General features: G+C 32.9%; 2 long non-coding RNA genes across 2 annotated transcripts; both read left to right on the top strand.

Moving 5' to 3' along the window:
- Positions 1 to 10,379: 10,379 nt before the first annotated feature.
- On the top strand, positions 10,380 to 12,670 carry LOC127864985 (uncharacterized). The gene is made up of 3 exons (XR_008042421.1): positions 10,380 to 10,731; positions 11,289 to 11,399; positions 12,019 to 12,670. It is a non-coding gene; the product is annotated as an uncharacterized LOC127864985 (long non-coding RNA).
- Positions 12,671 to 16,319: 3,649 nt separating this feature from the next.
- LOC127865003 (uncharacterized) lies at positions 16,320 to 19,345 on the top strand. The gene is made up of 3 exons (XR_008042444.1): positions 16,320 to 18,006; positions 18,162 to 18,333; positions 18,720 to 19,345. It is a non-coding gene; the product is annotated as an uncharacterized LOC127865003 (long non-coding RNA).
- Positions 19,346 to 26,987: the final 7,642 nt, after the last annotated feature.

Below are 26,987 nucleotides of genomic sequence, written 5' to 3'. Positions count from 1 at the left end.
GAGTGAATTTATAGGGGATAGCTTGGCCTCTGACCAAACTGCGCAAATACTCAGGCAGTGCTTGAGCTAGGCTGGCCCAAACGCCGTAAGACCCATTTTGCATGAAGCGGCTATGAAAGTGTGATTTTAATGTATCAAAACAAAACTGCCTGTTAATCAAATATTAAAATACGATATATTTCGATGGTGATAAAATAAACTCGTAGTAAGCCATGTGAGAACGATATGATGTGAACTCCCGTAGCATATTTGTATCTACTAACACTACTAAAACTGCCTGTTAATCAAATATTAAAATACGATATATTTCGATGGTGATAAAATAAATTCGTAGTAAGCCATATGAGAACGATATGATGTGAACTCCCGTAGCATATTTGTATCTACTAACACTAATGTGTGGTTTGACATAAATACACACATTTCATGCGGTGTATATGCAAAATTGTGGAAAAAATACATAATTATAGTTATTTTATTTTCAATTTAATTATTTAGACACTTTTATTTTCAAACTTTATTTCAAAGTCAGTATTTAACTCGTGTTCAACGTTTTATAAATTGAGAACAGTAAATCTAAACAAAGTTTACTATGTACTAATGCAGTGTTTATGAAGGTCGATTATGAAATCAAGGAATACTGTATGCGTTTATATAAAAAATATGTTCAGAAAAATCCAATGTTTAAGTTTTGTTGGCCTAATGCCTATTGCAATAGAGAACTCTCCTTTTGTGTGACATAATGATATACTACGTATCCCAAACAAGTAGAGAATGATGTTGGTGTGACATAATGATATATAACGTCACCCATGCAAGTAGTGAATGATATGTGTGCATAACGATATACTATACGTATCCCAAGCAAGTTGAGAATGATGTTGGTGTGACATAATGATATACTACATCACCCAAGCCAGTACTGAATGATGTTGATGTGACATAATGATATACTACGTCACCCAAGCAAGCAGTGAATGATATGTGTGACATAAGGATATACTAGGTATCCCATGCAAGTTAAGAATGATGTTGTTTATATTAAGAACGAGAATGCCCTGATTACAATACATCGATTTAATTGGTATGTTCTGTCATACTATCAATAGAGCCATGAAAACACCTCATTAGGTGATAAATGCAATATTTATATTGGTCTTGAATAGCTAATGAACACACAAAACACAAGTATTTTTTTAAAACAATTGCAATTGTATATATGCCTTTACTTCTACATCCTGTATCCCTGATTTGTCTTGTAAAGCAGACATAGCAACATACATGTATATGAGCGAGATAAATGTTATATGGTTTCAGTTTTATAATAAGATATATGTTTACCTTTTTGGAAATAATTCATCTGCTAATTATTTTTCTGTTTTGAATACACAGTTGATGTACAGAGGGCACTTTGGCAAGCAAGGGTCTCAAGCATAGTAAGCAAGAGAGATAGAACTTGAGCCAGACGCTGTACATTCACTGAACTCCATCCTGTCTATGCGAACAAGACTGTTGTTGGAACAGTTTTATATTGACCAGCAGAAACTGTTACTCAAGCTAAACACTTGACACTATAATGGCTCCCTCCTGTTTAGGTGGAAGTGACAGTGGTTGAGATAGTTATTTAGTGAGCAGCAGCAAACTCAAGTCAGACACTGGACATGTACTGACATCCAAACTGTCTAGGTGGAAGTGACTGTGGTTGGAATAGTTGTCTAGTAAGCTACAGAATATGTCAAATATTATTCTAGCTAGGCACTGGACATGACCTAACATCCCTCCTGTTGTGGTGAAAGTGATTGTAGATGAAATAGTTGTAAAGTGAGCAGAGGGACTGTAACTCAAGCCAAACATTTTACCCTATAATGGCCAACCTCCTGTTTAGGTGGAAGTGACAGTGCCTGGGATAGTTGTCAAGTCAAGAATCAAAAGCCAAGTCGTGTCAGGTAAGATTACATTTATATCAATAACATCCGCAGCCTCAGTGGCATGCAGCCTAATCACAGATTGTGTGCTCAACTGAGGTTAAGTTCTTAGATGTGTGCTATTGTGATCAGTCATTGTCTGCTATAAAATGTGTGTTGCCTGTCATGTTATGGTAACACAGGAAAGAAGTTAAACCACCAGACATTTTGCACTCCTACATGTTATCCAATTGAGAAATAATCTATATTTGATACTATCTATTGTAAATTTGTGTTGAACCAGCGTTTTTCCTCACCACTTTGAGAATGGTTCCGGTACTGATCGCATTGGGAAATTAAGTGGCGTTTTCATCCAAATTGGGAAATTAAATAATTATGCTGAAAACATTTTGAAACATGTACGAATAATAAGTTGCATATTCACATCAAAGTTGTAATTTCCTGCGAAATCTGTCACAATAACACTAAACTTATTAACACTCTTTTACTGAAGCAACTGTGCTTGAGATTATCAGCGGTCTAAATGAGGACTGAGAGCTTCCTGTTCTGTAAGATAACCTCCCTCTGAATGATACAGGTTTGTGTCAGTAGACTTTAACGTTGATGAAACGTTACTATAATCAACATCTAACAACTATGCGCTGGACTCAATATTTGATGCATACTCCAAAATTTCAAACTCAGAATTGTATAAATGAGGTAGTGATAATCAATATTGGTAATTTGTTTGGCTGTTTGCATTTAACACTGAAATTGGATACAGACTACAAATTAAAAAGTAGCATAAGAATATTGCTCCAATGCACTGAAGATGCGAACGATTGTGAATCACTTAGGCGTGAATAACCAAGTGTCACTATGAATAGATAAATTTCAGTGGTTTTGTGGCTGCGTGAGTTTCTTGGCGTTGTTATACCTGCTACACTTATCAGTCCTTACGGTGTGCTCCATCACGAAATAATCGTGACCAGTTACCTAGGAAACTAGTGAATAATGATGGCAACCTTATGTAATCCTCGTGGACATTGTGCACTTCATGCTTAATATTGCCAAACAATTTTTCCGACACGAAACGTTTTAACAAATTATTATTTAATTAATTAGATATCTACCTTAACTGTAAATGTTTTGTTGCATTCTCAAGTGACGATAATTAAATTTGCAATCCGAAACACACTTAAACATTTTATAAAATTCTAGCTTCAAATAAGCACTGCACTTGTATAAATTATTCATCCTTTGTCCTGATAAAAAGCGTGCAAACAATATGCCACTTATGTCAAACGTTACGTAACTGCATGGAAAGTGTTGATGTATTGATTTTTGTATTTAAAATAATTTGGGTAGAGACAATTTAATTTGTTTAATGAAAAAAGTTCGTTGTTCATTATTACTAAATTATATCGCAAATGAAATTGAATAGACATTTCTTAAAAATTAATTTCAAATCAAACATGCTGTATCTATATCGTTATGGTGTTTTGGATGATTCATGAAAGCAGTTATTTTACTGTATACAGTACAGAGTTAACATAAAATTCTGACAGTACTGGATTATGTGTTGGGTATTGTAACAACATGCCTAGAAGGCAGACTTTGATGATTTGATACAAGGGATTTACATGTTCGTTTGCAACTCTTCCTCGATTTTGTCTGCAAATTGGTTGTGTGTGTGTGTTTTTTTTAGAAAAAAAATCAATTGGGTTAAATGTTCTCATTGGGAATAGTGCCTTTTAACGGTACCAACATTATAAAGAGGAAAAACACTGTGGGACTACAGCTGTATGTAGGGTTTTTGATGGCTGACTTTATAAGTATTAAGGCATTAATTATATGTAAGGTTTTGTCTGGGGCCCTTTCCTTGAAGAATTTTTAAACAAAAGGGGAATTATAGTTTTGATAAAAAGCATGATTACATGTTTATATCCTATTGTGGTATATATTATTTATCAAATACTAGTAACTTTGGTGTGATGGCAAAATAAGATTATTTAAACTATGCCAAAACTTAATTTCATGAAAACAATTTGGCAATATTGCTGATACAATATACAAAATTCTTTTATTTTTGTCATTTTGTTCCATATTTAATCTTTATTTTCATAAAGCCTTTGACTTTCGCATGTATAATATAGCATATTGGCCTGGCAATTTGAAGCACTGATCGAGCTTCGAAGATTCGATTAAAATATTTAAACCCAGTTAAACCAATTAAAAAACAATATACGCTGTAACTCCAATATAACGCGGATGATGGGGTCCAAGCCACGCAACAGCGTTATAAACGGACAGCGTTATAAGTTTTGAGCTTATTTATTTATATTGTCATGCTGTGTTGTCATCCGCAAAAACATGCATATAAATCGAACGATAACAGTATATATACCGCTTTTCTAGTGTGCACATTTGTCCCATAATCCAATATAATTACAACATCACTTACGAAAAAATAGTGTTAAACATTTATAACAAGAAATATGTTTATGAATTTCGTAAACAAATTCATATGCCTACGCCATTTTTTAGAAAAATAGTACAGTGCATTATGGGACAGCTTTCATTGGACGAGCGAATTTAAATTTAGATTGAATGCAATACGATACATGTACAAAGTAATGTTTTATTGCGTCATACGCAGCATGTAAAAACGTGCTTTCCGTGGACTTTCTGATAACGGGCAAAAATTTAAGTGAATCTCTGTTAACAATTACACTGCGTTAGCATGTAAATAAATCGTCAGGATTTTTTAATTTACTTTTTGTATACGTACTGAAACATTAAAAATACACAAAGATCTTTTTATGTATCAAGCTTGTATAGCATATAATAAACGATAACACACTTAAACAGCCATAGTAGTATACAATGAAATACAATACACGATAAATATAAAACATAAACAGGTAATCGTTTTAAATAACTTTAATTTGATAATTATAACGCTTGCACTAACCTTATTGAAATTAGCGCACCGAACCGCTCTGATAGGGAATACATGTAATAAACACGGACTCGCGAGTTTTCACACCTTTATTGACATTACACAATAGATTAATACCAATTAGCTGTCGAGTGTCGCTTAACCTCTAATCGATTAAAATCAGTTAAACGAACGGATAAAGCAATCAAGCTGTGATCGCCGGCTTCTTTGAATTTTCTGAAAATACAAGTAGTTGCATAACATGGATTTGAATCAGAAATGGAAGGTTGGAGAAAAAACGGGATCCAAGCACCCCCCGCGTTATATTGGACACAGCGTTATAACGGACCGCACTATATTGGAGTTACAGTGTAAATCAAGCACAGCTGTTATCAATATCGGGAAGTGAACTCCAAACCAAATGATATTTTGTTATTGTTGGAGTAATTGCCATTGTCCTTGTTTGTAATGTCTATTTCTTGTGCGGAGAACAAATCTGCTGAAGTTTTTAATGTATTCAAATAAAACTTCATATAATGAAAGATTGCTTTTATAGAAAATGTAAGATTGCTTTTAAAGAATATGTAGAGAACATGGACCATAACTATTTCATAAGTATTAACAGAGTAATTGCCCTTTGTTTGAATTTCATGTGTCGAGTATTTACTCATAAATACTGATTATTGATTACAAGAACTATTTTATTAGTGTTAAGCTATGTATTGTGATAATTTAAGTAAAAGTTTGTTAATTGCTTTAGAAATAACTTATTATGAATAAGTTAGGATGCACTGTATGTATAACAAGTACTCCGATACTATTTTTTTGTAGTGTGTAAACTAAGTTTGGTGGTAAATAACATTATGATGAAAAAAGAAAAACGAAGCAAAACAAGTTGGATATCTTGTCTGACAATATTTTGAGAGGGATCAAATTTAAACTATATTAACTTAAAATTTTTCTGGAGCATGTCTTGAAAATTAAAAAAGGTTTCAACTTGAAAGATAGGTTTATAGATGGTGAATATGCAGTGCACTTGATCCATTACTCTTCCTCCTCTATCTTTAAAGTTATTTCCACTTGTTTATTTTCCTGCTGACATTTTGCACAGAAAATATATTGTAAACTAAATGATGAATCAACTTGTAACCTTATAGGCATTCGGTCTCAACACAGACATGTGAAGTGCACAAAAGTCATAACTCTATCCTCCATAGGCAGTAGGTCTCAACACAGACATGTGAAGTGCACAACAGTCAACACTATCCTCCATAGGCAGTAGGTCTCAACACAGAGATGTGAAGTTCACAACAGTCATAACTCTATCCTCCATAGGCAGTAGGTCTCAACACAGAGATGTGAAGTGCACAAAAGTATACTGTATCCTCCATATTTTTAGAGTAATTTCCCTTTGTTAGTTTTTAACATTTAACTTTTGAATCCAGCATATGGTATCCAATTTAAACTACATGAGGAATAAACATGATTGTTCAACGAAATACATATCATACTGATGGAAAGTGCAGTACATAAGAACCATAACTCTTGCTTTCATAATTTCACAGTTATTGCTTGAGTTCATTATCATGCTGATGTTTTTCAAGGCTATATCCCACCTATAGTATTACGTATTAAGGAAAACTTTATAGGTATAAAGATTGAATTGTTGGCAAAGCAGTGTGTTAAACGTAACTGACTTATATCCTTTGTCAAAAATGCATGCAGTGTTGTTATTTCAGGCGTGACAAAGACAGGTCGAGATGAGTTTAACGTTACACCTTGACACATACATGTATTGTCCCCCACCGGTTTCACCGGTGTGGACTTATGGTTTGCACTCTGTCTGTCAGTCTGCCTGTCTGTCTGTCTGTCCGTCATACTTTTCTGGATTCTGCCATAACTTTAAAAGTTTTCCATATTTTTCCATGAAACTTGAAACATGGATAGATGGCAATATGGACGTTATGCACGTCATTTCATTTTATTCCTACGTCAAAAATTATGCTTGCTATGGCAAAAAAAGACTAGAAATACTGCAGAAAATGGTGGTTTGCTGGATCCTGCGATAACTTTTAAAGTTCTTCATATTTTTTCATGAAACTTGAAACATGGATAGATGCCATCTATCCATGTTTCAAGTTTCATGAACAAATATGGCAATATGGACATCATGCACATCATTTCATTTTGTTCCTATGTCAAAAATTATGGTTGCTATGGCAACAAATATAAAATAAAATCTGACAATGGTGGAATTTCTGACAATGGTGGAGCCGGTAGGAGACATATATTGCTTGGTAATAGTCTTGTTTAAATTTTAATTATAGCTAAATTTCACACAAAATCCATTATATGAGCAGTATATAACACTCATATATTTTGGTAAGGAGATGTAATATATTTTGGTAAGGAGATTTAATATATTTTGTGACACTACTAAGATTAAGGGATCATACGTCAAAGCAAACTTTTGAGAATTGCTATAAGTGTTATTTTATCTAAGTGTCTGATTGTTTAATCAGGAGAAACTTCCACAATAATGTATTCTTCATGTAAGAACGGTTCAAATGTCAAATCAAGGACGATAAATATCATTTGCGTAATTCAGACTTTAAGACCCCCCCAGACGGTTTCAAATATAAAACAATCAGAGACAACATAGGTAGAAACTTTCAATCAGGAACCGTGTTCATAAAAAACTTCCTGATGATGATTGATGATTATGTCTGATAATGAAATGCTCCAGCTAGGCCTGAATGGACAGGTGCCCCGCCCTGTCCTTCCAAAGCCCAGCCCTACTTTCCGAGGCCCCGTCCTGCCCTATATTTTTTTATTTAATTTTATTTGTTTACATTTTATAATTTGTAAATCTCTTATTACATTGTAATAAATTTATTCCTCATTGAAGACATTTTATTTGAATTGTTTAATAATAATGGGAATAATATATTATAACAAATGAATTAATATTCAACAGGGAACATTCTAGACACGCCCCTGCGCTCGACAAAACACTGTGCTTTGAAAGTGCCCTTTGAAAAAGTAGCCCCCCCTGTCCTTTTCCAATCCTAGCTGGAACATTAGAACTCATATACATACAACCTGAAATCTAAGGAGCTGAAATTCTTTTTTCACAATTATTGCATTCAATTCTTATCAAGTAAATGAATCTTGTATTTACTGAAAATTCATGAACCAAATTTTCATGAACTTTATAATGGTAATATTCATGATCTTCTACACAGTTAATAGGCTTTTTGGCTCATTAACTACCGGTTCATATTTAAAAACTTTTCATTATTGAAGTTAGAACAATACTCTCATTAACCTTTTTTAAGTTTCTTTGGAGTACACATGTTAATAGACCTGTTTTGAAATGTATGACTACTTCCTTCGGGTATTTTCTTTTCCTTCTACATGTGCAGGTTATTATGAACAATCTGACATATGATTATAATAATCCAGCTTTGAATTTGTCTTTCAGCACTGGATTACTTTGTGAATAAAACTGTGTGTAATTTTATATTAATAATAATTGAAGATTTCAGTTTTGGTGACAATTGATGAAACACAATATGCAGGATAAAATTGGTGTAAGCAAGTGAACAATCCTTGTAAAGTTTATTTTCATTTCCATAATAATTATTGCACTATATAAACTGACTAGGTTTCTAAAATTTATTTTTCCTCGATTCTAGTTTCATTATGTCAGAGATCTTCTACATATATATGACAAAAACATTGTCTCATAACATATTGTTTACGGGTCTACAGAAAGAATATACACTTAAGTCAAAAGGGTAACACTTTATTACCACTCTTTGAGATCAGTCTGTCCAATGTGTCATCAAAGCCTAATATCCTTTTCATGTGTTTTGCATATAAGACACATTTTAATTGATACTTATTGTATAACCATCAGTTTCATAATATCATATCTGTTAACTTAAAATGGGTTTACAATGGTTGAAAAGAGGCATATGGACTGTATTTCATCGACGTTTAAAATAAATATGAAAGCAAATCCTTATGTCTGTGCCCGGGTGTACATTGTCCAGGGTAATCATGGAACTTAGGCTGGAAATCCATGGTATAACATGGAATTCCATGGTAATCCCTGGAATTTGAAACAGTTTCCAGGGTTTTCCAGGGTTTTGTTCTAGAAATGTCCATGAAACGTGGACTTTTTTTCCAAGCATTTTCCAGCCTTGGATGGAAAAGCATGGAAAAGGAATGGAAAACGCTGGATTTAGGCTGGATAACCCTGGAAAATATTTCCAGATAGCATGGAAAGTGGAACATAGAATTTTTTAAGCATGGAAAAGACTCTAACATTTTCAGCTAACCCTGGAAAAAACTTAGACTTTATAAGAGGAGAAAATAACTTATAAAAATGCAACACATTTTATTCAAAGTAAATCAGAGTTCAACAATTTACACAACATATGAATAAAACATAAAACAATGTGCATAGTTTGGGCAGAAATAGTAGTAGTTATAGTAGTAGTAGTAGTAGTAGTAGTAGAAGTAGTAATGCTGGTGCTGGCAGTAGAATATGTTGTAGGAGTAGAAGTAAAAGTGGTTGTTGTATAAGTTGTACAAGCAGTTAAACTACTGATAATTATACTATTGGTGCAAATTTAAGTGACAGTAGCAGTTACTATTGTGTTGTTGTTTTAGCATTTACAGGAATAGTAGCAGTAATGGTAGCAATAGTAGTATAAATAATAATAACAATACTAGTAGCAGCAGTAGTAGTAGTAGTTAAGGAAGTAGCATTAGCAGCAGCAGCAGTAGTAGTAGTAGAAGTAGCAGCAGCAGCAGTAGTAGCAGTAGCAGCATCAGCAGCATCAGTAGTAGTAGCAGTAGTAGTAGCAGTAGTAGTTGAAGTACTAGTAGTAGTAGTAGTAGTAGTAGTAGTAGTAGTAGTAGTAGTAGTAGTAGTAGTAGTAGTAGTAGAAGTAGAAGTAGCAGCAGTAGTAGTGGTAGAAGTAGTAGTAGTAGTAACAGCAGCAGCAGCAGTAGTAGTAGTAGTCGCTGCAGCAGGAGTTGTAATAGTAGCAGCAGCAGCAGTAGCAGTAGTAGTAGTAGCAGCAGCAGCAGGAGTAGTAGCAGCAGCAGCAGTAGCAGCAGCAGTAGCAGTATTAGTAGTAGTTGAAGCAGTAGTAGTAGTTGAAGTAGTAGTAGTAGTAGTAGTAGTAGCAGTAGTAGCAGCAGTAGTAGTAGTAGTAGTAGTAGTAGTAGTAGTAGTAGTAGATGTAGTAGTAGTAGTAGAAGTAGAAGTAGTAGTAGTAGTAGTAGTAGCAGTAGTAGTAGTAGTAGTAGTAGTAGTAGTAGTAGGTAGTTGTTGTTGTTGTTGTGGCTGTTGTAATAGTAGTATTAGTTTTGCAGAAGTAGTAGTAGTAGTAGTAGTACTAGTAGTAGAAGTAAAAGTAGTAACTTTCAAAGCAATGTCTACAAGTTTAAATTCCTTAACCCTGTTCAAGGTGTTTACACACTCAATATTTAACTACAGTCCAGGTTTGCAATTAACAAACTATCTGAAAAGCCTGTGTGTGAGTCAGATGTGTCTGCGGCTAATCTATTGGTTATAAAATATCACAGCCTTTTCTGATTGGCTGAGTTCAAATACAGAAAGTTTACCTGTTAGATTGAAATTATGGAGAAGGCGTATTGAAGAAAAAATGCAGGTTAAACTTGTTGTTAAAATGAAGTTAATGTAATTTCACAAACAGTAGAGTTTAACTTAATGAGTTTTTCCATTAACAAGAATTTCTTAAAATAATAATGTATGGATATCATTTGGAAAGTGACATGAAATGTTGTTAAAAAGTGATGCATACAAGTGTTTCAGAAGTCTGTCTAGGAATAGAACAACAACTGAAGGTTTGTGCTTTTCATTATTTCTAAATATTCCTTTAAATTTATTCTTCTTATGTCATCATTGTAGACCTTTTTTATGTGACATTTTAGGTAAAAGTATGGCAAATATAGAAGTTTAAAAGCAGCTGTCACACACATTTTCACTAAGTGCAGTTTGCAGCTTGATAAAGGAAGTCCTATGTGGAGATATTAATAAGCTTGAATGTAGTATCGGAAGTTTATAATGCATGGCTAGGGAACTGAGGCTAAGGGAGTTATGTGCTGTGCATGATGAGAACTCAATGCTCATTAATGCTGTTAATGTTTATAAATAAATTAATTAAACCAATAGCATTGTTTTTTAGGTTTCACTGTACATTTTCATACCAATAGAATTACACATCATTCTAATTATAGCAATAATAAATTTGTACTAATCATACCTACAAATTTTGTTATGCTATGCTTTGTGATGTATTAACTTCATTGTAAGTTATTATTTAAAGACAATTTTACTAAATATTTAAAACAATACTTGAATTATTTTCTATATACATTTTCATTATGTGCTTTAACTGTAGCTGACCAGTTGATGGAAGATACTGCAGAGTTTGGCAGGGAAATAACCCAAGACAGCAAAGCGGCTCTTTTGGCGCATTTACCAAGAGGACTAACATGGCCACAAATTCATGGTAAATATTGTTATGCCCCGGGCTCATATAAGTAATTTAGTGTTAACCACCTGAAAGTATTTTGTCTTTTTGGTATCCAATATTTTGGTCTAGTTTCAATTACAGGTTATTTTTATATGAATTAGCAAATTAGCATATCTTTCATATAGCAATATCTGAATATAAAATTCCTATATATGTTTGAGTTTCCAGATACATGCTAGTGTACCCCGTTTTGGGGCATTTAAGAAAACAACAATATAAATTTCAAAATAAAAAAGAGTCATATAAAAATATAAGTTAAATCAACAATTTATTCACTTGAAAGTCTCAGTTTTCCTGTGTGGTTGCCTGTTTGCAAGTAGATTAAAGCCCGCTTGCAAACTTTAAGAGAATAAATTTCACTAAATGGAAAAGAAATAATTGCATACTACTTAGGATCGTAAATGTTCGCTCAAATACAAAAAAGCCAGATGTACCGAATTGAGCAGTGATATGAAATATCTAAAATAGATTAAAATGTGAATGAGCGTTGAAGTATAGATATTCAATCATATGATTGCTGCACATTTACTTTTACAGATGAATGTAAAAAACTTATGACTTTCTTGTAATATTGTTTGCTTTGTTTTTCTTTCAGAGATCATGCAGGAGCCGTACAGTATAACAGCAGTACAAGTTCTATAAAAGATCCACGACCTACTGAAGCCCAGCTAATTAACAAAAAAGTTTTTAAAAACTGTAATTTTATCCCACCTGGGTACTTATAATTTACTAACTGTCACTTGGAAAGTAATACATGTACATGCATTCATGTTCTGAATTTCTTTGAACAATAAAATTATATAAAAGTATTTTAATGAAATTGAGCACCTAAATTGCATTAAAGTGAAAGTAGCTGAGAAAAATAGTATCCTTAATTGTTCTCATGGGCAGCTACATATATTGTGACAAACATGAAGTAGCTAAAATAACTTAAATTTTTCATTTTGTTTCTTGTATATCGTTTGTACAGGGTTCGTGAATTGTTACTGTATATTACTTGACTTGCTTGTATTTTGTTACTTTGAATACATGTTGTTAAGGTTGCATTATACTTTTTAACTTTTAAAGTAGCGCCTGTTCTGTTATGTAAGGGCCTGATTTATGATAATGGACCTAGAGGCTTTGTAAGCATGTATTAAACAACACTTGTTTGATCTGAATAATTTGTTAAATAAATGTAACACAATTTGTAATCTGATGTTATATTTTGATGAATTGTGAACAAAATAATACATCGAAGAAACTAAGGCATTATGTTGATTTTTTGTTTTGTTTTAATCTAACCTTAAATTATGATTTATTTAAGCTGTGAGTATTGTATTCATTTAATACATGAATATTGTTTTTAGACCAGAAATTTCTTTTTCTATTCAGTGACCATGGTAAACGCTGGACAATTTTCCATGTTATACCAGGCATCCATGGAATATTAAACAAAGAAAAAACCTGGAACATTTTCCAGGGTTTTCCAGCCAGCATGGAAAAAATACCGTCCGAATACTCCATGTAATCTGGAAAACCCTGGAAAAAAATCCATGGTTTTCCATGGTTTTCCAGATTACATGGAGTATTCGGACGGTATTTATTCCATGCTGGCTGGAAAACCCTGGAAATTGTTCCATGGTAATTATTCCAGGGAGCCTGGAAAACCATGGAAACTATTCCAGGCTATTTCCACATACCATGGACAATTTTCCACCCTTTTTTTTTAAATATTGACGCTGGAAAAGGCTGGAAACTTAGTCCGAATACTCCAGCCTCATATTTTCCATGGATTTCCATGGAAAACCCTGGACAAAGTACACCCGGGTGTTCACATATTTATAAATCAAGCTACAAGATCACAATTAATCTTCCCAACACAGTATCTTCCCTGTCTAGTACATTATAATACCATACTAATCACAAAACTCATTCAGTAATGTAACTGATGTAACTGAAATGTAATAAATCTCTTTGACGTATAGTTTTAAAGGGACCTGTTCATGTGTTGGTAAATTGACAAACTTGAAATTTTTTTTTAGATTCGCTAATCTTGTTGTAGTTATGATATTTGTCGCTAAAGCTTGCCCTATTTTCCTTTTCGAAGCCTCATCGGATAAACTTTCTTCAACTGGGCACTAGCCATGTATTCTCTATTTATTTAGACGTGTAAATCATTCTTATTTAATTTCTTAATTGGTACAATTTTATTTTATACGATTATAAAAGATTTCTGTATGGAAAGTATAATGAAATTATTTTGTCGGTGAGTACGTTTTGACACAGTATACTGACGGTTTTTGTATAATTTGTGAGAAACATTTTAAATATATCACAATTATCAAAATCTAATTTGGCTGATTTTGTGTTGCATGCAAATATATGTCCCAAAGGTTTGGAAAGTAAATCACCTGTTTCACATAATTTGGGTATCCTTATTGAATTGAGACATTGTTTTATTTAAAACTAGGTAGAATTTAATACTAGGTTTATCATTTAGTAGTATTTCTTTATTTAAAAAAAAATAAGGACCTGAAAGCATGTGAACTCGTTCTTAGCTAAGGAAAGTCCTATAGAAATGAAATTTACATCATTATAAAATATAATGGCGACATAACCCATATTTATTTTTATAATTAATAAGAATAATAATACATGTTAATGAAAACATTGACACTGGTCAAACATAACCTGATGCTTTTAGTGGGAGGAGCTTTGTAAAGGTTGAGAGATTGTAGTTGTTAACGAAAAATAACCAGTTGGAACAACATAAACTCAACGATTATAAGTGCATTAGGAAGAGAATTGTCTAAGCTTTTGTTACATTTTTATGTCCCCCACTACTATAGTGGGGGATATATTGTTATATACCTATCTGTTGGTTGGTTGCCCTTGTCAAAAAAATAACCCACTTTCATACCAAAACACGCTTAAACCAACATAAAACTGTGTTTTTTCTGAGTTTTTCTCAGCAAAAGTTGGTTTTTGCTATTAAAAGCGAGTTTTATGTGCGCTAAACTGTGCTTAACTGAGTTTAAAGTTGGTTATTTTAAGAAGATGTGTGTTTAAGCGAGTTTTTTTCTGTAAGGAGTCGGTTTTTTGTGTGTCAAAAGTGAGCCTTTTTATTTATGAGTTGGTTTATGTGTGTTTAAGTGTGTCTTTTTGTTTTATAAGCGAGTCTTTTACAACAGAAGTTGGTCTTTTTTTAAACAGAAGTGGGTTTAAGTGAGTTTAAATTGGTCTTTTTGTAAATAATTTGAGAGCTGAAACCAGGCTAAAAAACTCACTTTAACACACATTGAAAAAATAATACTCATCAATAAAACAATAATTCTTCAACTAGGTCTTTTTTTCATGTTTATAGCCATATATAATACAAGTCAATTGTAAAGGGGCTTTTTTACAGCTTGTTTGCCATTGTCCCTATTGTACATGTGTGTGCTCCCCATAATTTTTTAGTGAATATTGGATGAAAATGGCTCTTTCAGAACATCACAGGTTCACAGATGGACAACAAGTATCACTGCCAAAAACTATAATAATGATCAAACTTTGTTTTATACCTGAAAATGAAAGAGTTTGTGTTTCACTTTGATTTTTTTCTTTATATTTGTTTTTATTATTAACAATATCTTATGATTGTTATATGTCTTAAAATTATTATATTTTTTTAAATTTTAAAACAATCTTATATGATTGTTTATATTTGTTTAAAACAGTATTTACTTGTTAAATCTGCATATTTAAATAATTATGGTATTGGAAACATTTTTTTGGAAATAATCTATTTATTTGTGTATATAAGTTATGCAAGATTTTGATATTTTCATATGATACCATCATATCCATTTTCTTAATTTGCAATAAAATAATAAGTTGCCAAACATGACCTGTGTTACATAAACAGTCAACAAAATAACAAGACTACCTAAAAACACCCCTTTTCACACCACTAACAATAAACAGATAACAATATGTCAGGCATTCAGAGCTAAACAGGGTACTGATTATCTAAGATAAGGCTACTGATAGGGGTTGCCCAGACATAAGGCTGGAATGAGGATTAAGACTTTTGATTGGTTCAAATTTTTGCACAGGAAATTATTTGAAAACAACAACTTTTGAAAAACAAGCTGGTTTCAGCAATTGAATATTGAGCTAAATATAATAAACATTAAGACTTATAATTGTTCTGTAAAATGTATTGAAATACTGTCAGCATAAAGTATTGTGTGATGAAAACAATGTGTTTTTTACTACAATTTGGAAATCAACAATAAGTTTGTTGGAAAAGAGGTTCAACTGTGTTTTTTTTGGAATACTGAAGAACAGTTTTTACAGGTTTGTATTGTCATTTCTTCATACTTTTTTTATTTAGTTTATTGAATTAATTATGATCATTATTATATTTATGTATTGTCACTGGGAAATGTAAATTGATAAGTTAATGTATTGCAATTTAAAGGAAAAACAACACATTTTGAAGCAAAAATAGATAAACATACACATGACAAAGTGTAAATGCTGTGTACAGTAAATTATTGTGGTTGTGTTTTATGATTATTGTCATCTTTATTGTTATTGATAGATATTTCTGGTTATTACTGAACAGATTTCTTTCCCTCATATTTAATGAGAACTTTTATATTTTAATTTTGAAGGTTAAACTCTTGCCCCAAGAGCAAAAGGGGTAATCATACTACCTGATGTATGGACTTTTACACCAGGCTTTTACCCTGCACGAGCTGGCCAACTTGGAATACGGACAAAACCCCTCCCGGATAAAAACCCTCCCGTCATTTTCATAGGGGGCGGACGAAACCCTCCCATGAATAAACATGGGCGGACAAAAACCCTCCCATGAAAAAAACGGGGGAGGACAAAAACCCTCCCATGAAAAAACGGGACCGGACAAAAACCCTCCCGTAAAAGAAACACTAAGTGTTGCATTCATTAATCCTATAAAATTACCCATTGTGTGTATTGTGTTTTCAGGGGTATGAAATTGAAAGAAAATATGTAATCATTAACTGTAAACATACCGCTTTCTAATGTGCATATATATCCGATAATCCAATATAATAACAACATCAATTAAAACATAAAATGAGGCCATTTATAAACAAGTGAATTTAAATTTAGATTGAATGCAATACGATACAGTGCAACGATTAGTCGCGTCATATGCTCATTCATGCAAAACACGTGCTTTCCGGGAAGTTTCTGAAAACTTTGCGAAAATGAAAGTAAAATTCTGTTAACAACTAAGAATTCGTTAGCATGTAACTAATTTGTCTTAATTACTTATTTAATTTTGCTTCGACTGTAACGTTTTCAATTGCATTTTTGCAGACAATATATAAAGCATACTGTATTGTCAAATATGTCAATGATTCAGTTATTTAGGCCCACTTATCAGCTAATCATAACAATTAACTAGTTAATGGCATACAATAATATGTATCAAAATAGCAAACTGTGAATCTGCAACTGCGGACAAAAACCCTCCCGTGAAAGCAATTAAACACCGACAAATGTAATTGCTTCACACATTGTTGCATTCATTAATCCGCAAAGTTTACTCAAAATATCAAACTGTGAATCTGCAACTACTTTTAGTTTTTAAGTAGTTTAATCACAGAATCAATTAAAAGCAATTAAACGCCGACAAATGTATTTGCTTCACACAATGTTCCATTCATTAATCCGAAAAAATCACTCAATGCTGACAACACTTGTTCAAAATATCATACTGTGAATCTGCAACATATATAAAGCAATTTGTTTGTGTAAGGGCACACAAGTGTCTACAATGTTGGTTTTTGTTTATCAATTGATTATGCTTATTTGTCAATGAAAGTAACATTATACTGTCTAGACTTCATAATACTTGTTATAAAACGAAATAAAGAATGTCTTGGGAAGCCTGTGTCCGCCTCTGTTATTTTTGCGATGATGACTAAAAAAGAAACACGACTTTGATGTTCTTAATGCACTGGCCAGAGCACAATTTGATATTTTATATATTTTATAGAAACACCCTACTTGTTATTCATACTAAGTAATCATAAATATCGTAGTTCTTATCATACTAAGTTATAATACAAATCTTAGTTCAAACATATATAATTGAGTCAAATGGGTGTAAAATAACAACATTTCAATTCGGAAATATTTTAATTAGTCATTATATAGTGTAATGTTACCTACTGAAGTGAAGTCTCTATTACAAAAAATAAATATCTCGGATAACCGACAACAAAATACAAATGTCGGAAATGACATTCGGAAATGACCGATTTCGGATTAAAAATTCATAAATAATTGTTGATAGTTGAATTCGTGGCTCAGATTTCACGGGAGGGTTTTTGTCCGGTCCCGTTTTTACATGGGAGAGTTTTTGTCCTCCCCCGTTTTTTTCATGGGAGGGTTTTTGTCCGTCCCCGTTTATTCATGGGAGGGTTTTTGTCCGGCCCCTATAAAACTGACGGGAGGGTTTTTATCCGGGAGGGGTTTTGTCCGGCATTCGGCCAACTTGAGGGGAACTGAAGTGGGCAAACCTCGCCCTGTCATTGAACAAGAAAGCTGGATTTGTTGAGAGGTAAAACTGGTTATTGCATTTTAAAAGCGTTATAATTCTGACAAATGTGACAATTATTTTTAGAGTTTGAAATGTGATGAAAGTAAATTACAAGCTTTGGAAAATTACCAATTGTAAATATTTTGTCAAAACTCCTTTTCTTTTTTTGGTTCCAGAGTATCATTAAAGCTGAAATCCAGCATGAAACCAGGGAGGTGAAGGCCATCGCACAGGCCATGTGACGACTATTCACTCCCCACCAGCTTGTGACTTGTTCCATGAAGGGAGCAACAACTACAACGGGGTCACCAAGACCATGCCTCCCCGCTGAGAGAAATGCAATCATTGGTACTTTTTCTTCATCATAAAAATTTGAAGTACCAGTTATCCGTATAGAAATTCAATACACAACCTACAAATATTTTTCAGATCACTTACTGTTACAGTCGCATAAATGATCATTATATTACATCATTTGTGAAAAGGGGGAGTTTTTATTATCCAAGTGACAGTTAACAATAGTTTTTTTTAATTCATGAAGACAGGGATTGAATAACATTGTCTGTGTCTCTAGCCACTGTCTCCAGGACAATCAGTTCTAAACTTATTTGTGTTGACTTCCTTAATATGCAAATATTTAACCTCTTTTTCTGGCTAGAGTATTTTCTATTTAAGAACAGATTTTGTTTTTTTGGCATGTTTTTTAAAATGAATAGTCTATTATATTTTTTCAGATGTCATAGCCAAAACCTTTGACAAGCCTCTGGTTGATGTTGAAGAAAAGATGAGAGGTTGTTTAAGGCGTCTGCGGCTGATGCACAAGTAGACTGAAGTCTTTGTAAATAAAATGTGCTGTTAAAATGATTATTTAACCATTGTTTTAACTTGTTATATTGATTTGCACCTGTTTCAACAACATTAACTTATTTTTATGCTCCCGGTAGGGTCTCATATAACTGTCCGTCTGTCTGTCTATCCGTCCGAAAACTTTAGCATTGGTCATAACTTTTGCAATATTGAAGAAAGCAACTTGATATTTTGCATGCATGTGTATCTCATTGAGCTGCACATTTTGAGTGGTGCAGGGTCAAGGTCATCCTTCAAGGTCAGAGGTCAAAATCCAATGGAAGTAATAAGCTTTAAAGAGAGATAATTTCTATACCTGCCAAATGATAAATAGAAATTTTATTTCAAAACGGCGCAGTAGGGGGCATTGTGTTTCTGACAAACACATCTCTTGTTTGTACTTATTCCATACAATCTTCCTTTTTTCAGTTCTTTCTTTGTGTTCAATGTTATGTTATAACACTATTATATTTTATTATAACAATGCCATGTCTGTCAAAATAGTTTTATCATGCTGTGCAATGGATATATATGTAAAATTTTATGTTTTATCGTTTAAAACAGTAAATAGAATTTAATTTATGATATTTTTGTTCTTATCATAAAAAAGTTTTTCAGTTTTCAAGTGGGTGAAAAGTTGGTTTTTACTGAGCATTTAACAGGTTTTAAAGCTAGTTTTAACTGCGTTTAATCTGTGAAAAGCACACATTTCGCTCACTTAATGCTCAAACAAAAACCCACTTTTAACTCGCTTAAGAACAGGAAAAACCGTCTTGATGTGTAGAAGCGGGTGTATATCCAAAATAAAGAAGGAAAACACACTTACTTTTAACCAACTTAAGTTGGAAAAACGCGGTTTTAAAGCGTATTTTAACTGCGTTTAATCTGAGAAAAGCACACATTTAGCTCACTTAACACTCAAACAAAACCCCACTTTTAACTCGCTTAAGAACAGGAAAAACCGACTTGATATGAAGAAGCGGGTTTAAAAGCCAACATAAAGAAGGAAAATACACTCACTTTAACCAACTTAAGTTGGTTTAAGTTGGTATAAGACGGTTTTAAAGTAAGTTTAAACTGCGCTTAATCTGTGAAAAGCACACATTTAGCTCACTTAACGCTCAAACAAAAACCCACTTTTAACTCGCTTAAGAACAGGAAAAACCGACTTGATGTGTAGAAGCAGGTTTAAAAGCCAACATAAAGTAGGAAAACACACTCACTTTTAACCCACTTAAGTTGGTTTAAGTTAGTTTTAGTTGGTTTAAGTTGGTATTAGAAGGTATAAGCGTGTTGGTTTATGATAGTGAAATCCAGGTTTTACCTACAAAAAACCAAGTCGGTAAGCAAAAAGTGTGTTTAAAAGACACGCTTTAACCCGGTGCCAATACCGCAGGGTTTAACACGGTTTTAACACGGATTAAAACCGGGTTATTCCCACTTTTTTGACAAGGGTGGTTTGTTTGTTTGTTTGCTCCAATTTGAACATTTTGCCATAACTTTTGCAATATTGAAGAAAGCAACTTCATATTTGGCATGCATGTGTTTATCATGCAGCTGCACATTTTGAGTGGTGAAAGGTCAAGGTCATCCTTTAAGGTCAAAGGTCAAATATATAGCTTCAAAGCGGCGCAGAAGGGGACATAGTGTTTCTGACAAACACATCTCTTGTTATTTCTTTATTATTTGGAACTGAGTTTTGTTAAAGAAAATGTCATACTGGTATGAGAACTTCCCTGGTTTCCTCAAGATTAGATATCTGATCATCATGCTTTTTATTTCAGAAAATTAATGACCGGGGTTCTACTACTAATTTGTATTTTGAGTAGGCTTCATTTGTTTAAAGAAAGTTTCCAATACTTGAGACTCACACTTTCAGTTCGGGACTCGCATATTTGAAGCCAAGCTAAACTTAAAAATGGTAATGCATAAGGCATGACTCCCTAATAATAAATACAGCGCATCTTGGTCAGGTTTGCAGAAATGATATATTTTGATGTCAGATAGATCATGTGTTATTGTGACTTTTAAAAAAGTCCTTTCCACATGAAATTTCAGCTAAGTAACCAGTTTATGGGATTTGCATTTTAATTGCATGTTCATGTCAACTTGTTGTTATCGCCATCAGCTTGATAGTTTATTGTACATTGATATCATATTTCTTTGTATTCACTTGTGAGAAATGGCTGAATTGAGGAAAATCAGACTTAAAGCCACACACCTTATTTGGCATAGTAAATTTATGTATACATGAGAAACATATTTTATCTACATGTATGCCAATTAGAATATATCTGGTGGTTGCAAGATAGAAATCTGTCTTTTTGTGCTTTAAAACTTAAAAATAATCGTGTTTGTTGAAATGGACGTATACATCTAGAAATCCTACTTTCACTTTTAAAAGCGGTATATACCGTTTGAAAAATAATAAATTACTTGCTGTGCCTCCGTAGCTCAGTGAATAAGGCGCTTGCGTTAAAATCCAGAGGTCCCGGGTTCGATCCCGGGTCGGGCACATACATGCCAGTCATGTTTCAGCGGAATGCTGACTGACAAATAAAGGCTTAGCTCGGCATTAAGACGTGTTTGTTTTGTTTTTGTTTTTTGCTAACATTAATATTTAGGCTATAGATTTTATGTTAACAATGCCAATTAGAACATGGTGGTTACAAGGTAGAAATCTGTCTTGTGTGCGCTTTAAAACTTAAAAGTAATCGCGTTTGTCGAAATGAATGGACGTATATGTCTAGAAATCCTACTTTTGGTTTTAAAAGAGGTACCGTTTGAAAAATAATAAATTACTTGCTAACTAGGCTATAGATTTAATGACAATTTTGCACACTTTCAAATTGCATCCATATGTACTGATTAACATGTATTTCATTTCAAAGACAGAGGCAATGTGTTTGGCTTTAATCCAATGCATAAAGTTGTCCACCAAAAATGGATGTAATACAGTTTTACATTTATGCTAACTTGGCAGTAATACAAGCTTGATGGGCCAGTTTGTTTTGAAACAAAGATGGTGATATTGTCAAGGTCACAAAGATAGCTTGGTACATAGTTTGTTTACTTTCCTTTTCAGTGTTCAAGTCCTGTATGCAAATTAATAATTACTCTACTTAATTATTGCTCATAGTTTGTTTTAATGAATTTATGGAAAGGGGTTTTGTCCTCTGTACAACACTTGTTTCTTCTTAATATTGTGTTATGCATTTCATTTTCATTCTATGCGATTCATTTGATACATGTAGATGAAATTTACAAATTCCAAAGCTGAGTATCACTATGTATCATACAAAGAAACATGATAGTCCCGTGGTAACTAAATTTACATTTATAATAATATACAAATTTAACATTTTGTAACCATATCAGCTATAATCTCTTTTCAGCCGAATAGAACTTAAGGTTCATGGGGGGGATAAAATTCATTAAAAATTCGCTTTGGTTTTTCTTTATTCAATGTGGTACAATATGGTCAAACTATATATCATTTTAAAGCTAAAGACGGATAGAATAACATAAACACATTTTTGACATTCAATATTTGTGTGCTTTATTCATATTTTGGTTTAAAACCAATACATTTTTACACTAATTTACAAAATCTCAATCTAAAGTTAGGAAGGATATGCACTACCTTAAGTTGAATAAATACAAAGCTTTATACATATACAAGGTCAAGTTAGCAACATTTCACAGAAAATTATTGTCATAAAACAACAAATGAGTTTTTATTCAACTGCCTATTTTGGATAAATTTCCTAAACAAAGTTCTAAAAATAACTAAAACGTAACTACTTTTTAAAAATCCAGGTATGGTGGATAGTAAGAGTCACAATTCTTCTTCAAAGGCTTAACAATTTTGTTATTTACCTCTCTACCAAATTGCAAATTTAAACCATCTAAAATTGAAATAGATTGCAGACGACGTATAAAATTGTAAAGAATTATAAAGAAATTGGCAAACCGATTGATTTTATATTTCGATTACTTCTACCCATTTTGAAAGCGTGGCCCTCGCTGTGCTCCGTAGAAAAACGTGCAAAACAAATCGGTCGAAACCACGTGCAGTAGTGAGAAAACCGGGTATGTGTATACACATACCTGAGAAAACACAAACATATTTTGGCAGTTGGTTCGCAACTAGTAAAACAACTATTAACATTAATCAGCAAGAGATCGCACTCAATAACAGAAATGACCACGTAGAGATATCATCACTTACCCTATTTCAAATATTTTCCAGCTGAAAATTGTCCCCCACACGTCTTTTTTAGTTTATTTGTATTGTTTTTTCTGGAGCCGAAGTGCATCTCACATAATATCCATCTAACTTCCGTTGTTTTCACTTTCGTTATTAAAAACTTTGTTTAAAAGAATTATTTCTCCTTTTAGATTGTTAAAGCGATGTGTTATTATATATTATCAATAGAATAGTATACCGTGATGAATTTAACGGAGTTACGTATCGATCTTTCTGTCAGTCTGTAAGCGTACTATTTTATGCGCAATAATATAAGTATGGTGATTCGACAACAATTGTAAACATTGGTGAAATGCTTCTTACATAGTTATTCTTTTGAGTGTTTATGAGGTCTGATCGTGCAGTTTGCAAACATCAACGGAAAGATTACAATCCAATGCATTTGTCATCGTCAACCGTTTGGAATGAATGTCAATTAGGCGATGAGTTAGTTTTTAGCATGTTTCTTTCTATGTTATGAATTTACAAATGGCTGCCCCCATGGTGATGAAATGACATGTGTTCGAGTTTTGATATTTCTAGATATGTAAACTTTTTTTACTATTTAAGCGTAACTTCCCCTCGTCAATGTGACAATGTCGATATTATTCACTAGTTATATAATTTTCCGCCGAAATACGTGGAATAAACATGATTCAGATTTTTGAAAATAATGTATATTTTAGTGTTAAAATCGCTTTGTATTTTGATTGATTTTGTGGATGGTATGATACGTTGATGTACAAAATTGTTAGCAGTTTGAAGGAAAAACATCCTTTAAAGCATATATGTATACATGTTCAATGTGGCACTCTTCCTTTAGTCAAATTTGAGTTCAATGCTTGGGGTCCCACATTTTTCAAAATGAAGCCTCTACATGAACCTTAAGTGCCATGTCATGTGGTGAATAAAAAAATATAACATCAGGTGTTCAGTAGACAGGGAGGTGCCTTGCATATCATTAAAAGCAGGATAGCATCTTTAAATGTCACATTCAAATGAAATATCACGTGTCAAACAGTTTATAGTCACAATGAAACATGTTTGTATATATTTGTGTATTTGGTATTGCAGGGTATGTTTGTATCACATGTGATAGCTCTATTCTGTTTACTCTGTATACAAAAAACAATGTTAGTGAGCAAAGACAGAATCAAACATGCATTATTACTGTAATAACGTTCTATAATGGACAAATAAACAATTCTTGATTATTGTTTAAATTTTCATATTTTTATTATTTGTTTGTATAAAACAATGGCCACATGATGATGCTGTGATAGTCACGTGAAACATCTTACCAGTTCACACATCGGTTTAGTGATCTTGGTGTAGTCAAAACTTAAATCCAGAACATTCTGAAGCGAAAACGTGAGATATTGGACAAGTTTGAGGGGAACTTGAACTCTAAAAGTAAAAACCCTAAGCGTGAGTCGGATTACGCTTCAGAGAATGTGTTAGTTCATAAGTGGTTTATGGACGCTATATAAACACAAAACTGTGTTTTTAATCCTTTATTACATTACACATGCATTAGTTTTCACACATTTAAACAATAGAGCACATACATAAATAAGGTACCTGTTAAGGCCTATACTAGCATTTTTGCAAAGTTTAAATCCACCCTGCAACTAAAGACCACATGTGAACAAAGATCACAACGATCAAATCCATTGAGTGGTCTTTATTGGCAGGTTGGACTGTATATTAATGTGCTCTCAATGTGCTATCACCTACCCCATGTAATAATTATAGTACTGGCAAATTACTGCATTATTGTTATCATTAATTTTGCAATTATTGCCAAACATCAATATAAGCAATAATTTCCACTTTGCCTTATCATATTAACTTGGCTTGCAGATGCATTTTGGTCAAAATCTTCTTGTAGAGTGCCATTGGATCGCCATCTCACAATTTTGACCCAATTTCACAAATTGTAACATGTATTTTATGAAAACAGCCGCTGCAATCTATTAACAACTGACTTGTTGTGTTAAAGACAGTCAAAACGGGCCATTTTTTATTTTAAAAATTGTGATTTGTTAAACTGTTTTTATTAACTGTTTTGATCAATGTTTGTAGGTTGTCCATCATGCCCCGTCTACATTTACCTCGTTAGCTCTCTAGAGGCCACATTTATTGTCCAATCTTCATGAAACTTGGTCAAAACGTTGTCCAAAAAATATATCATCTGAGTTTGAAAATGGTTCTGGTCAGTTGAAAAACATGGCTGCCAGGCGGCAGGGCATTTTTCCTTATATAATTACATGTATGTATATATATATATATTGGCTATAGTAAAACCTTTTTAACACTCTTAAAGTCTTAGTTTTAGTCCAATTTTCATGAAATTTTGTTAAAACAATTTTGTCCCAACAATATATTAGCTGAGTTTTAAAATGGTTCTGGTCTGTTGAAAAACATGGCTTTCAGGCAGCGGGGCAGTTTTCCTTATATATGTTTATGTATATTGGCTATATTAAAACCTTGTTAACACTCTTAAAGTCTTAGTTTTAGTCAAATCTTTATGAAACTTGGTCATAACATTTGTTCTAATGATATCTCGGCTGAGTTTGAAAAAGAGTCCCGTTGGATGAATAACGTGGCCTCTAGGGGACGGGGCTACATTTTTCCTTGTATGGCTTAAGTACAACCTTGTTAAACATACATGTAGAATACAAATTGGCGACTGTGGATTAATAAGGCATAGGAAATGATTAAATTCCAAATCACAAACAAGATATGACGCATTGAAAGTCTGTCATGTCGGAAAAATTGTTGCTCAATAATTTATGAAAATAAATAAAGTATTAACAAAATTAAAAGTAAATTTATATAAATACATGCATCATTTTATTAAAACAGTGGTGGTGATTAGGTAATGTGATATTTAATTGTTTGGTGCAACTAGTAACAATGTTTCTTTAAATTTATCTGTTAACTGCTTTATAAACAATACTTATTTGGTCATTCCTGATCAAGAGCTTTGTATTAGTACAGCTAAGGGAAGTATGTATTAATAATTATGTGCACTGTATCTTCACTTTATCAAGTTGCACTGGTATGATACTCACACATGTAATATTTTTAGCACCATGTTCTGACTGTTCGAAATCTTTCGAGTAAGTAATCAAATATTTAAGTACGTTTTGTAACACGACATTGAACTAAAGCAGTTTATATTAACTTCCTGATGCTTCAGATAAAACTTTGAAAACGCTGTCAAGTGGCTTCAGGGATTAGCAAGTATTGTTTCATGTAGTTTGCTAGTTTATTTTGAAATATTCTGATTGCGTGTTTAGATCTCTATCATGTGAAACTTTGAAATAAATCTTCCTGTTTTGGCGTTTGATAAATCGCGATAACGATACATAACTTCCCTGCATTTGTATTTTGTTTATTAGTTTTGAAGAACTAAACACTCGGAATGGGTGTGTACTAAATGCCTTACCATAATGTTAGTAATGTCTGAATTGAATACAAGATAAAAGAAGATCACATCAGAACTAGCAATTTAGTTGATAAGGTCAATGAAACACTTCTACAAGAACAGAATCTTGGTCAAAACTAGACTCAGTTAATTCAGACTTGTAGAATCATATCATATCTAGTAGCCTACTACTATAGCACTGAAAGTGTCATCAAACTTATTGGTACCCTACTACTAGTAGGGAACCAACATATCTAGTAGCCTACTACTATAGCACTGAAAGTGTCATCAAACTTATTGGTACCCTACTACTAGTAGGGTATCAATAAGTTTGATGACAGTAGTAGGGTACCAATAAGTTTGATGACACTTTCAGTGCTATACGTGATGGATACTGTGGCTGGTATTAAACTACTTAAAACAACACATATTTGTGAACATATTTTTATTATACGTAATTATCCCCATGCTTTT

This window comes from Dreissena polymorpha, chromosome 1 (genome assembly GCF_020536995.1).
Source record: "Dreissena polymorpha isolate Duluth1 chromosome 1, UMN_Dpol_1.0, whole genome shotgun sequence".
Taxonomy (NCBI): Eukaryota; Metazoa; Mollusca; class Bivalvia; order Myida; family Dreissenidae; genus Dreissena; species Dreissena polymorpha.
This window is presented reverse-complemented; position numbering and strand designations above follow the sequence as displayed.